Below are 13,169 nucleotides of genomic sequence, written 5' to 3'. Positions count from 1 at the left end.
CAGCAGGAACACCATAGGCTGGTGGCTGCCGAGGCCAACGAATCCACAGTTAGCAGGTCAGACTTGTGGCTGGAGAGGCAAATGAATCCAAGGCTGCCAGGTCAGGTGGCAGGTCACAAATGGCTCCTGGGGTCAGCAGGCAACATGGCAAACAGTTGGCTCAAGTCCAAAGATCTGGAAGCTGACGAGGCCAGATCCAGCAAAAAGGCAAGGATATGTTGCTGTACTGTCTTTCTATAGGATGTCGGCCACATCCCCAAGGAAACTCCCTTTCACTTGTACCAAGGCTGTAACCTCAGTCAGGAAGTTGTACTCCACTCCAATCTTACGACTGCTCGGCTGTTCATAACAGATCCCATCATGGAGATGATTGCATTGTGTTAAGTCACATTGTAGGGACTTGTTGGGCTTTAACTGACAAAGCACGGAGGCTCCTGACCCAGCCAAGTTGACACACACCTAACCCTCATACTTAGGGGCTTAGCCCTGGGTATTAGCCCACTTGGAAATCGTTGAGGATCTGCAAAGTAAGAAATGATGAGCTGGTGTTCAGTCATTTTCCCATGGTCTTGCGGAGAACGCCAGCCAACTGGGAGCTACCCGAGACACACGAAACAATGACTTGAAACTCGAGATTGAGTCATGAGGGGAAGAGACAGGGACTCCAGAGAGAGAACACTCTCCTGAGCTTCTCCGCTCACTGAGTTTTATTTGCTCGCCGATGGAGAAAGTTTACAAGAGTTCCAAATGCAGGGGCAATTCTAGGGCACAGGGACTTCAGGCTCAAGATGTTTTCAAGATTCATAATTAACAAACATTCCCATGTGGGACCACATTTTGACCTGATGGAGTTATTTATTCTCCAGCAAGGAATCTCCTTGTGACTCAGCATTTGCTACGAGTTCCTGCAAATGCAAACCATTATGTGCTCAAGGTTTACTCATGGTCTTTGCACCCCAGCAATCATCCCAGTGGGAACAGGAGAATGTTTCCCGACAGTCTGGTGGGCTGCAGAGCCCAGGATCCTGTGATATTCCTGATACACTGATCCTGGTTCTGGCTTCGTTTCTGACACCCATCCTTTGGTGCCACCAGTGCTTAGGTCACCCAGGCACACTGACCATTCAGACCTATAAGGGACACAGGCCTTTCTGATCCTGTTCTGGGGTCCTCCCAGCATGCTTGGCTCCTTGCATTACCTTGCACATATTAGAATATTACTGGAAGATTTCCCTCATCACCAACCCCCACGGTTTGTGTCGTGTCCAGTCACCTAAGAGTCAATCTATACAAGTCAATAATGCATGGATTGCAGTTCCCAGCTGGCCTATATTTGTATACATAATTTCCTGTTCTCGACAGTGTTTTAAATTCTATACCATTGGCTAAATGAATGCTCTCGGTGAGTTGTGGTTGTGCATAGGACTGCTAATCACACGGTCAGCTGTTTGAAATCACCAGCCAGCTCCACGGGGAAGGATGAGGCTTCTACTCCTGTGAAGATTTTTAGGCTCTGAGACTCACAGGGGCAGTTCTACCCTGCCCTCAAGGGTTGAGTCAGCATTGACTTGCAGGCAGTGGAAGTGATGCCCCAGAGAGATGACTGATAAAGTTCTGTAACATGAAATCACAATGATGCCTCTAAGGGGAATCAGAGACATATACAAACCTCATGTGCATGAATGGATTTTGTGTTTCCACTTAATTCTTGCCCCAGTCTAAGATAATTAGTTTTTATGACACAACCCTACTGGATGCTCACTGTATTTATCCCTCTGCCCTTCAATTAATCTCACATGTGTTTGTCAGCCAGGTTGACACAATAACCTACCTCACTCACCCTCTTTTTTAAAAAATTAAATAATATTTTTATTGACATATCTTACTCATTCCAATATATCCCTTCCCTTCCCATACAGTTATGTTGTTCAATCCCATCTGGTGGGGTTATACAATCATCAATGCTATCAACTCCCCACCTCCCCCTTACCCCCGCCCCACGCCACTCCTCATTTCCCATACCCTCAGGGAACCCTGACTCCTTCACTGTCTCTGAGGGGTCATCTATCTTGACTACCATGTACTGAGCAGTCTTGGATGTACAAATGAACAGATGCAAATCTAACACGATTAATGAGGCATATCACATGAGGGTCTTCATAGCAAGGGGAGGAAGTCTTAACAAACTAGAGGATAGTTATGTGTTTCCTCCGTGCTACACAGCACCCTGGATGTATCCTCCATTCCATGAGGCTCTTCTAAGAGGGACTGTCCAATTGTCTTGCTGGTGGATTTGGGGTCTCCACTATGTCCACTCCCCTTCACATGTTTTTTGATGTTCTGATACCTCTTCCCGTCGACAACGCACGATCACACAGGCTGGCCTACTTCTTCCATGTGGGCTTTGCTGCTTCCCTGCAGATGGCCGCTTGTTTATGTACAAGCCTTTAAGACCCCAGAAGCTATAGCTTTTGATAGCAAGGCACCATCAGCTTTCTTCACCACATTTTGTCTTATGCACACATTTGTCTTCAGTGATCATGTCAGGAAGGAGGGTATCCTACATTGCCGCATTATTAGAACAAACTGTTCTTGTACTGAGGTAAGATTTAAGTAGAGGCCCAAAGTCCATCTGCTTCCTTGTTGCACTTACAAAAATACATATCGAAACAAACACCCACATAGTCATATGTATATGTGTTTATATATGCATCTATATACTCATATATATATTGGGGTTTTTTTTCCCTCCTACCCCATTATTATGTTCACCTCTCAGTAATTCCTCTCAGATATAATTCAACTGGTCAAACACAACCAGAAAAGCTACACCCTCCTTGTGGTCTATTTCAGAACATTTACTCTTCCCCTGGACCCATCATTGTTGGTTCCTCCCCACACACACACTCCTCACCTCCCATGCCCCTCAGGAACTGTCGGTCCAGCCCTGTCTCCATAAGACTGCCTATCCTGTATTTCTTGTATAGGTAAACACCAAAAACCAAAACTAAATAATAAAATATTAAAAACAACAACATGCAAATAGTCACCAGTCTAACAGGGACCATGACATAGAGCCGCTTTCATGTCCGAAAGACGAGTTTCCTGTAAGGCCACATTGCTATTCCTGTAGTCCAGGAGGGGATGCGCACCCTCTTGAAGAGATTGCTGGAGATACAGGTGCTACGGCAGAGTGTGGTGATGAAACTAGATGGCGCCTGATTATCTGAAAGAATAGCACCTGGGGTCTTAAAGGCTTGTTTCCAAACAAGGATCCATCTAAGTGAGATGTCAACTCAGTCCACATGGAAGGAGCACACCGGCCTGTGTGATCCAAGGATTGCAAATAATATCAGCCAAGTCTAAAGCAGGAATTGATATCAGAGCTTAAATTGTGAAGACCTGGTTTGCAGAAGGCTATGGATGACAATAGAAACCCAAGGTCCATTTGCAGGGTCCGTACATGGAGTAAGCCTCAGGGGAATACCCTCTGACCGTGGGCCCTGGTTGTGAATAGCCTCCGTGCCACGCAGAGTGCATTGGCAAGTGGACTGTTACCAGTGCAGTTAAGTTAAAATTTAGCGCCCTCTCTATTGATCTCCCTTATGATCCACTTAGATTCGTTCTATTTTTTAATATTTTCTGTTTTCTTTTCTACTGAGGTTTTATCTGTCTTACTTTGTTATTTTTTAGGATTGGTGGTGGTGGTGGTTTATTTCCTGTGTTTCCGTATATGGCATCCAGGATAGGTAACTCGATGGACTCCGTACGTAGATTAATGGTTCCTTGTGAGTATGCCGGGGTGGTTGGGGGGAATGGGGAGCCAATGACGATGAGTACAAGACAGAAGAAAACGTTCTAAAACTGGTAGTGTGGACAACTGTACAGCTCTTCTGGGTGTGAGTGAGTTACTGAATTGTGTGACGTGAGTTATATGCCTACAAAACTGCTAACAAACAGAGCCTCGGTGGCACAATGGCTAAGAACCAGCCTGCAAATGGAAAGGCTGGGAGTTCAAACCCACTAGACAATCCGTGAGAGAAAAGGGGGGGGGGCGTCGGCTTCCATCAACATTGTTAGACTTGGAGACACCGGAAGGCAGTGCCACTCCATTTAGAGGGCCGCTGTGAGGACTGGCTCTACAGCACCGTCCGCCGATCACAGAGATGCGTCTACACGTGTTGTGTTTGGAATAAACCTGTGCGTGTATGAACTGGATCCCTAGCAGTAGTGATTTTTAACTTAGCCTCACATGTGTAACTTGTTGAGAGACTGCGAAGATTATCCCACAGCGGTTGCACCATTCGCATGCCTGTCCAAGGATGGACGTAGGGTCCCGTTTTCCCCACGTCGTCTCCACATCTGCTCTTGTCCTCTTCAAAAGCCACTCATTCTCATTTTGATTTGCATCTCTCCCGTGACAGACAGTTGGAGCCCTGGTGGCACTGTGGGTTAGGCTCCGGGTTGCTAACCTCAAAGCAAACCCACCGGCAGCTCCTTGGGATAAAGATGAGACTGTCCACTCCTGTAAAGATCGACAGTCTCAGGAACCTACCTAGGGTCTCCATGAGTAGACATTCCCTCAATGACAATGGGGTGGGGTGGGGTGAAAGACTAATACAGGAGCTTTGGCGGTACAATAGGTCAAGGCTGAATGGCTAGCTAAAGCTCAGTGGTTTGAGCCCATCAAGTGATGTGCTCCTGCCCAGATTACAGCCTAGGGTGCTCTAGACCATTCCACTCTACTTCTATAGGGTGCTATAGGGTTGCTCTAGGGGACCAATCCACTCTACTTCTATAGGGTGCTCTAGGGTTGCTCTAGGGGTGATCCACTCTACGTCTATAAGGTGCTATAGGGTTGCTCTAGGGGGCAATCCACTCTACTTCTATAGGGTGCTGTAGGGTTACTCTAGGGGACCGATCCACTCTACTTCTATAGGGTGCTATAGGGGCTATAGGAGCTAAAATCGACTAGACAGTACACAACAAAAATAAGTATGAGCATCTTTTTATTTGCTTGTTGGTTATTTGATGGTCCTTTGGCAAAACGTCTATTCAAGTTCATTGTCGCTTTGGTGACTGGATTGTCTGTCTTTTGGTTGGTAAATTCGAGGGGAGCCTCGGCCTTTGACAGCTGTCATCTCAGATGGCCCAGAGCAGGCAGCTCCGGGCTATGTGGCAGTCTCCCCAGGTTCCCTGAGAACTTCAGCACATCAGCCCCCCACCCTCCCATCCCCTGTCCCCACTCCCTGTTCCCTTTCCCCAATGCCTTTCACATCCCATTGCCCGGTCTGGCCGTCATTAGCATCATAAGCTGACTGGGGCCTGCAGTCACTGAGCTCTGGGGCCTTTGTTTTCCATCCACTTCACTCAAGTGCAGCGGCTCAAGGCCACGGGCACAATGACAAATGGCTCCTTGACTGCTTGACAGGAGCTGGGCTTGTGCTTTCCTGAAAGCCTCTGCACGTACAGAGCTCAACTCCCCGCCAGCCCATCATTGAAATCTACCTCTTCAAGCCGGTACCGGGCAAGCCACTTCCCCTCTCAGAGGCTGGAGCTTTTTAAAAGCAGAGATGCTGACGACCTGCCTTTGTTTTGCCCTCCTGCCTGCCCGGCCTGCTCCCCATTTAGGCCTATGGAAGGAACGCAGCCACCGGCCCAGAAGATGCAGTGCCTTTGTCAGACCTCTCCCCCGGGCCCCCAACTCCATTCAGGGAGGAGACACTGACGACATTTACTTCCCCTCAGTGGCTGTCTCTGTCTTAGGGCCAGTGTCCTGGAAGCCGAGTCACCAGAGGCACTGGGGGCAGTCAGCATAGACCCCCGATGTGGATGGTGAGCCCATCCTGCTGGGGTGGCTGCAGGCCTGAGAAGACATACCAGGACTCCGAGGGCAAAAACGATAGCAATTTGCTTCTTGATTAAACTGGGGGATGCGGAAGAGTGTCCATTACGAACATCCCGGTGTGGATGGCAGTGACAGCCCCAAATCCACTGCTCTGGCCCACACCTAGAGGAAGCTTGAATTCTTTCTGATCATTCACCAAGGATGTAGATCATCTTAGCCTCAGGCAGAGTGCCCGGGAAAGGCGATGACTCCCACCCTTGTTCGCTTTACATACTTTGGACATGTGGTCAGGAGAGACCAGTCCCTGGAGAAGGTCACCATGCGTGGCAAAGTGGAGGGGCGGTGAAGACCAGGAAGGCCCTCAGTGAGATGGAAGGACACCGTGCTGTGGCACTGGGCTCCGGCACGAGGACCAGCCACTGTGAGACGGGGGCAGGGCAGTGTTAAGATTCTGTCACACATAAGGTCTCCATGGGCTGGAACCAACGCGGTGGCACAGCTGTCCAGCCAGCCCAGGAGGGGACAGCCTCTCTTAGGGGCTGGCCTAGGTGTGTCCTTGATGGAGGTCACCCTGCTGGGGATCATACAGCGGTCACATGGCCATGAGCCATGCCCTGTCCGTCTCCCCCTGACTGCCTTGGTTGAAAGGGCGGGGGCCGATCTTGCAAACCCTTCCACGGAGCATCAAGCACACCGCCTCAGTCATGCCCTCTTCCTGCTCCTGGAGGCCCACCTGTAACTGGGATGTGTGGTTCTGCCACCAATCGTGAATTTGTGACAGTCCGTGGGTACCATGTCTTATGGAACGAGTGTCCCTCCTTGCATCCTCAGACGCCGTTTCGACCTCTTGTTCATTCATTGGCCTCCCTCATGCAGATGTGTGTGTGTTTTTGTGTTGTTATTGCTGTTTTAAGGTTGAATTGATGTTCTCCTTACATTCGAGTTGAGATGGGGGTCTCTTTTGTACCCTAAAGCTGGGCGGGGGTAGGGAGGTGTCATCTGTGTACACTGGGTGGACTAGATGGCAAGGATACAAAGTGTAAGCCTGTGTAACTCACACACACCAAGCCAGAGGACCTTGTCTTGCCTTTGACCTCGACCTTGGGGAGGTCCTGCCTCTCCCCCGCCAGCTACACCCTCAGCTCTACCTTTCACAGCAGGTGGGCTGTGCTGGTGCTGGGACCTTAAGTCAGGAACCCTGGCGGCCCCAACAGTTCATGAGTGAATGTGAACATTAGCCTGCCGGTAGGAACTGTGTCCCACCCAGCGCTGTTTCCAGAGACGTCGCTCCGAAGGGACTCCCCCACCATGACTGGTTGGAGGTTGGAGAAGAGGCAGAGAGCTCAGTGGGACAAGCTGTGTTTGCCTCACAAAGGAGGGATGGGTTTTCTCTACACAGGGGCGAGGCAGGAAGGGAATTGCTGTCTATCGCCAGCATAGTCCTTAGACAGCTACTTGGTCGGCTGGTGTGTGACCGTAGGCACTGCCAGCGAGTCAGTGCCCACCGGGTATAGAGCTGCCCCTTTGAGTTTCCAAGACGCATATCCACCCCTTCCAGAGGGTGCTGTGTCCTTCCACAGGACAAGTTCAACGTTACATTTCCCGAGAGTGAGGCAGCCCTGCCCTCTGGTGGCCGCACAGAAAGGTGACAGCACAAGAGGAATATCCCCCAATGACTGGCTATGGCGTCCATTCAACCCAATTGGATTTAAAAAAGAAAACTTGGGAGACGGTAGAGCGCTTCCTTAAACAGTTAGAAGCAGATGCGGTGTGGCCCAGCGATCCCATTCCTGGCTGTGTCCTGAAGAAGCAAGAGGCCTGATAGGCCTGATAGGTGTTCTTCACAGCAGTGAAAGGACCGAAAGAGCCTCGGGGCTGATCACTGGGGCGGTGGACACACACCGGTGGCACACACATGCCGTGGAAGGCTGTCGACATCAGTTGCTGTTTGTTGTTGCTGGCACCATCGAGCCGATTCCAGCCCAGAGCGACCCTACGCACATGGAGCGAACCACCAACCCCACAATCGTTCTTATCTTTGAGCCCCTGCTGCGGCCACCGTGTCCGTCCATCTCGTGGAGGGCCTTCCTCTTTGTCTCTGTCCCTCCACTTTACCAAGCACGCTGTCCTTCTCCGGGGACTGGCCTCTCAGGACAACCTGTCCAGAGTACCAAGACAGCGCACTTGTCTGTCAGTGTGTGGGACCGTGGTGGCTGGTATGTCACTGTGGTGCTGGGAGCTCTGTCACTGGTGTCTCCAGCACCAGCAGGGTCCCCCACAGGGAACGGGGCTCAGCGGAGCTTCCGGGCTGAGAACAGAGGACGAAGAAGAAGGGCTCTGTTCCCCACCTCGGAGGAAGGAGCCGCAGACAGCCTGACGGCACAGAGCTTCGGGACACTGGCAGGTACAACGTCAAGGAATAACGGTGGATCGGCAAAGCAGCTCACGACCCGGGGACCCTGTGGAGTGAAACGGATCCATCACAAGAAGCACCAAGAGGGTGTGAGACCGTTATTGTAAAGCGTCGAGGAAACATTCTTTGAGGGAGGGAAGGAGAGCGAGTAGGCAGGTATTTGCTGGGGTGAGTGGACAGCAGTCCGCAGTAAAGGTGAGGTCAGCACAACATGCCCAAGGCCAAGCAGGACACTGGAGCTATGCAAGGGTCACAGCAGGTATGATGACACGCACCGTCCTGCTGTCACGGCAATGATAAGCAATGATTGGCAAGTACGCAGGTCGGTAGATAGGCAAGCAGCACCGGTGTGGAATGGCATATGGTAGGAGCCCACGAGCACACAGTAGGCTTGGCAGAGACTATTTGTACATATGTGTCTATATGCGCTTTCAATATAGCCACGTATAGAGTAGAACAGACAAGGGGCAGCTGTATAAACTGTCTCGGCCACCAGCAAACACCTGGAAGGACTGAGTCACTGAGCGATGGGCGTGGGACCGTCAACCTGCAGACATCGGGGTCACATGGCATCTCCCAGTCTGCAAAGATGGCGCGCTTCATCCCAAACGAAGGTCTTCCACGTGTGTGAGCCGCCATCTAGCGTCCAACCATCGGTCCTTCTCCATCTGCAGCCACCAGGCCTGCAGACAATCTCAAGGGAACCATTCATCCAAAGGACCCAGAGGCCACACAGACCAGAGCTTCAATGAGCCAGAAACCATAAGAACTAGATCAGGTGTCCTCAAACTACGGCCTGCGGGCCACATGCGGCCCCCGAGGACATTTATCCGGCCCGCCGGGTGTTTTTGCCCCATTTTGTTTTTGTCCTTCAAAATAAGGTATGTGCAGTGTGCATAGGAATTTGTTCATAGTTGGTTTTTTTAACTATAGTCTGGCCCTCCAACAGGTCTGAGGGACAGTGAACTGGCCCCCTGTTTAAAAAGTTTGAGGACCCCTGAACTAGATGGTGCCAGCTACCACTCCCGGCACCCCACAGAAGGTCCTGAAGAATATAAGGGGGATATGTAGACCCAAACTCAAAATCAAAATTCAAAAGTCACTTACGAGTGTGACAGAGTCTTGTGACTGTGGCCCTCAGACACCCTTCCAGCCAGGAACCGAACCTACCTCCAGGATCAGCTTTTCCCAAACAACGGACATGCCTGTAAAACGTCCACACTGAGAAACAACCTAGAGGAAAATACAGTTTTTCCATGATAAACTTGTCTCATTTCACTATCGACCATGGTTATCCGGTGCCATCGAGTCAATTCCCAGTCACAGCGAGCCCACCTGTCAGGGAAGGAGATGCTGCCGGGTCCTGCCCCATCCTCATAGCCACCGCTGCGGTGGAGCCACAGGGGCAGCTACTGTGCCAGGCCAGTTCACTGCCCCTCCACGTTCTCGAGAACGGTGTCCCCCATCAGGGACTGGCCCGCCCTCCTGATAACCCCTGCAGAGCATGTGCATTGAAGTCTCACTATCCTCGTTTCTAAAGAGCCTTTCAAGCTGGAGCCGTTCATTCTGCTGGCAATCCTTGGGATAGTCAGCATTATTTTCCAACCCCATAATCCAAATGCACCGAGTCTTCTCCATTCGTCCTTAATGGAAGACGTAAAACAAGGGCGTGAAAACATCATCACCTTGTCTCAAAACTCCTGATGCTTCTGAAACAGTCCAACTGAGTTCATCGTTCACTCAATTAGCAGGTGTGGTAGGGACATCATCTGCTGTCAATTTGAGACTTAAGAGCGAAGGGGTGGAGTTTAGTCTGTCAATCAGGTTGCAGCTTGATGACCTCATTTGGAGGTGCTAAGGAGATAACTAGCTCGCTCCGAGGTGTTTTGTAGTCTGAAGAGGACTTTATAGATTGGTATTGGACTTACGGGCTTGATCTGGACTGGGCTGGGATGTTTTCTTAATATACAATTACTCTTTGATAGAAAACTCTCTCTTACACACAGATGAGTGTCTCTGGATTTGTTTCTCTAGTCTACCCGGACTAACACAGCAGGTGTCTTCAAACCTCTTCCACGTGCCAGGTACTGTTCTAGGCCCCGGCTGTGAGCAAGGAGATAAGCCCCATTAAGTCTGTGGAGCTCACAACAGTCTGCCTGTGATCCTTCTGTGTTCTTCCCCCTGCTAGCTTCACTTCGTGTTGTACCCATATGAGGTAGTTTATTGTGCCAACCTGGCCAATAAACATATGTGGGGTTAATTGAAGGGCGGGGGGGATAAAAGGCTCAGTGAGCCTCACCTTTCTAGTTCTCAGGTCTCTTGCTTTCTGATGGCCAGTCCAAGGTGTAGCTGCCTTAGCCAGTTCCCTGCTTCAGCTGGCAAGGCTCACTTCCTGCAAGACATCCCTGAGGCCACATGGACCTACCCCAATGCAGCCCTGGGTGCTGGAGCACCTGTGTGGAGACCCCTGCCAGTGCTGAGATGCTTACACGTACTGATTTGGCTTTCCTCCTGCAGTCGGCGTCATAGTGTGTGTTTTGGAGGAGGACTTTGTGGATTGGTGTTGGACGTATGGGTTAATGTTGGACTTGTGGCCTTGGGCAGCACTGGGTTGGGATGCTTTCTTGATGTGCACTTACCCTTTATATAAAACTCTCTCTTATACATATGAGTTTCTGTGGATTTGTTGCTCTAAAGTACCCAGACTAACACACCATATCACAGGATCATCATCAAAAGCTGTATCCATGGCTACATGGAAGCCCATTCAGTTAGCATCCTTGGCCAGTAAACAGAAACTCAGGGCCACCCCATGTGGGTCAGAGTAGAACTGTGAACCACGGGGTTTGCAATTACTAACTTTCCAGAAGGAGATTGCCAGGCCACCTGTCTGTTGTCAATTTGAGACTTCACATAATCTATTGTCAATGTGAGACTTCAGAGTGAAGGGGGGGCAGTTTATGCTGTCAATCAGGTCGCAGCTTGATGACCTCATTTGGTGGCGCTAGTGAGATAGTCACTGGAGGCGGGACACAGGCTCACTCCCTGTGAGACATCCCTGTGGAGAAGACACATGGAAAGAGTCTAATGGAGCCAGACCTCTAGAACCAGAGAAACCACAGGGAGACCCCTGCCAAGCGCTGAGATGCTTCCACTGCCACTGGAGCCACAAGACTTTCCACCCGCTGGCCTATGATCTTTCTGCATTCGGCATCATTGCCTGTGTTTCGTGAGTTTGAAGAGGAATTTATAGATTGGTATCAGACATGTGGGATTTCGGACTTATGGACTTGATCTGGACTGGGCTGGGATTTTTCTCAATTTTCAATTGCTCTTGTATACTGTATCTATGAATTTGTTTTTCTAGTCTACCCAGATTAACACAGCCCCCGACTTCTATTCCAAATCCCACGCATTTACTCAACAAGTACCATGGCCATTCTTCTAGGGGCCTGGCACACAGTAGTGGAAGAGAGAGGTAGAGCCCCGACTTCCAGGGCCCTGTGGGAGCAGTAGACGTGCCTCTGAGGGCTTCCCAGGCTGTAACCTTGTCGGAAGTTGACTGCCTCGCCTTCCTCCCACGGAAGGGCTGGTGGGTTTGCGCCTGAAAGCTTTCGGTTAGCAGCGAAGCGCTGACCACTGTGCCACAAGGGCTCTTTGGAATGAAACCCGCAGCCACGCAAATCATCATTCTGGTCACGCTGTCCAGCGTGTCACAGAGGAAAAGTGCAGGGCGTTCGAAACCCTGTAAAATGGGCCCGACTTAACCTGAGGAATGGGAAACTCACAGGGGTCGTTCTACTCCGGCCCACGGAGACACTATGATCTGGTGCCAACTCAGTGACAGTGGGTGCGGGGCCTCCCGCAGAGCTCCAAGGATGTGGTGGGCTATGCGTGAAGCTGCTAACCAGTGGCTCCCCGGGAGATAAAGGATGTCACAATGTAAAGTCTCAGAAATCCAAAGGGGCAGTGTTCCTCCGTCCTGTAGGGTCACTCTGCATTGAAATGGACGCCATAGCAGTGGGTTTAGGTTCCAGGGTGTCCTGCTGCCTGCCCTCTGAACTGATAATCCCAAACCCAACCCAACCCACAGCCACCAAGCCACTTCTGACTGGTCGCACCCCGCAATCAAGGGTTTCTGAGACGGTAACCTTCACAGGAGCAGCAGGCAGCCTCGTGTCTCCTGCGGAGCAGCGGGTGGATTTGAACTGCTGACTGCCAATAGCAGCCCGATGCCACACCAATGGTGTCACTCGCAAACTATACATATGAAAACAATCGGGAAACTTCTACAACTGCAACTTATTAAGGAAAAGATGACTACTAGGTAGGTCATATTTATATAAAATAAAACTGGAGCAGAACAAGGAAGTCCCCAGGGAATACCAAAAATAGGCTTTGGGGCCAGGGTGTGGCACCCCATCAGACTCATCAGAAAACACTCCTAAAGGTGAACAAACAGACCTTAAGCTATTTACAGACTTTTTTCCCATTGTTTTTTGTTGCTTTGTTTTGTTCTGTCTTGTTTTTGTGCATATTATTATCTCTGCGGGTCTAGCTAGATAAGATAGTCTGGATAAACAATCTGGAGGAGAAAACAACAGGACCGATGGTTCCAGGGGGAAACATGGGAGAAGGGGAGGTGGGGAAAAGGAAGTAGTGTTAACCAACCAAGGGACAAGGGAACAACAAGTGATTCAAAATCGTTGGCAAGGAGGGTGTAAGAGGCCTGGTAGGGCTTGATCAAGGGTAATGTAACCAAGAGGAATTACTGAAACCCAAATGAAGAGAGCATGATAGTGGGACAAGAGGAAAGTAAAAGGAAATAGAGGAAAGAGCTAGGAGGCAAAGGGTATTTATAGAGGTCTAAAAATAGGCATGTACATATGTAAACAGACTTATATATGA

The sequence above is a fragment of the Echinops telfairi genome, unplaced genomic scaffold (assembly GCF_000313985.2).
Source record: "Echinops telfairi isolate 266 unplaced genomic scaffold, ASM31398v2 ScPeMD7_9;HRSCAF=40, whole genome shotgun sequence".
Taxonomy (NCBI): domain Eukaryota; kingdom Metazoa; phylum Chordata; class Mammalia; order Afrosoricida; family Tenrecidae; genus Echinops; species Echinops telfairi.
This window is presented reverse-complemented; position numbering follows the sequence as displayed.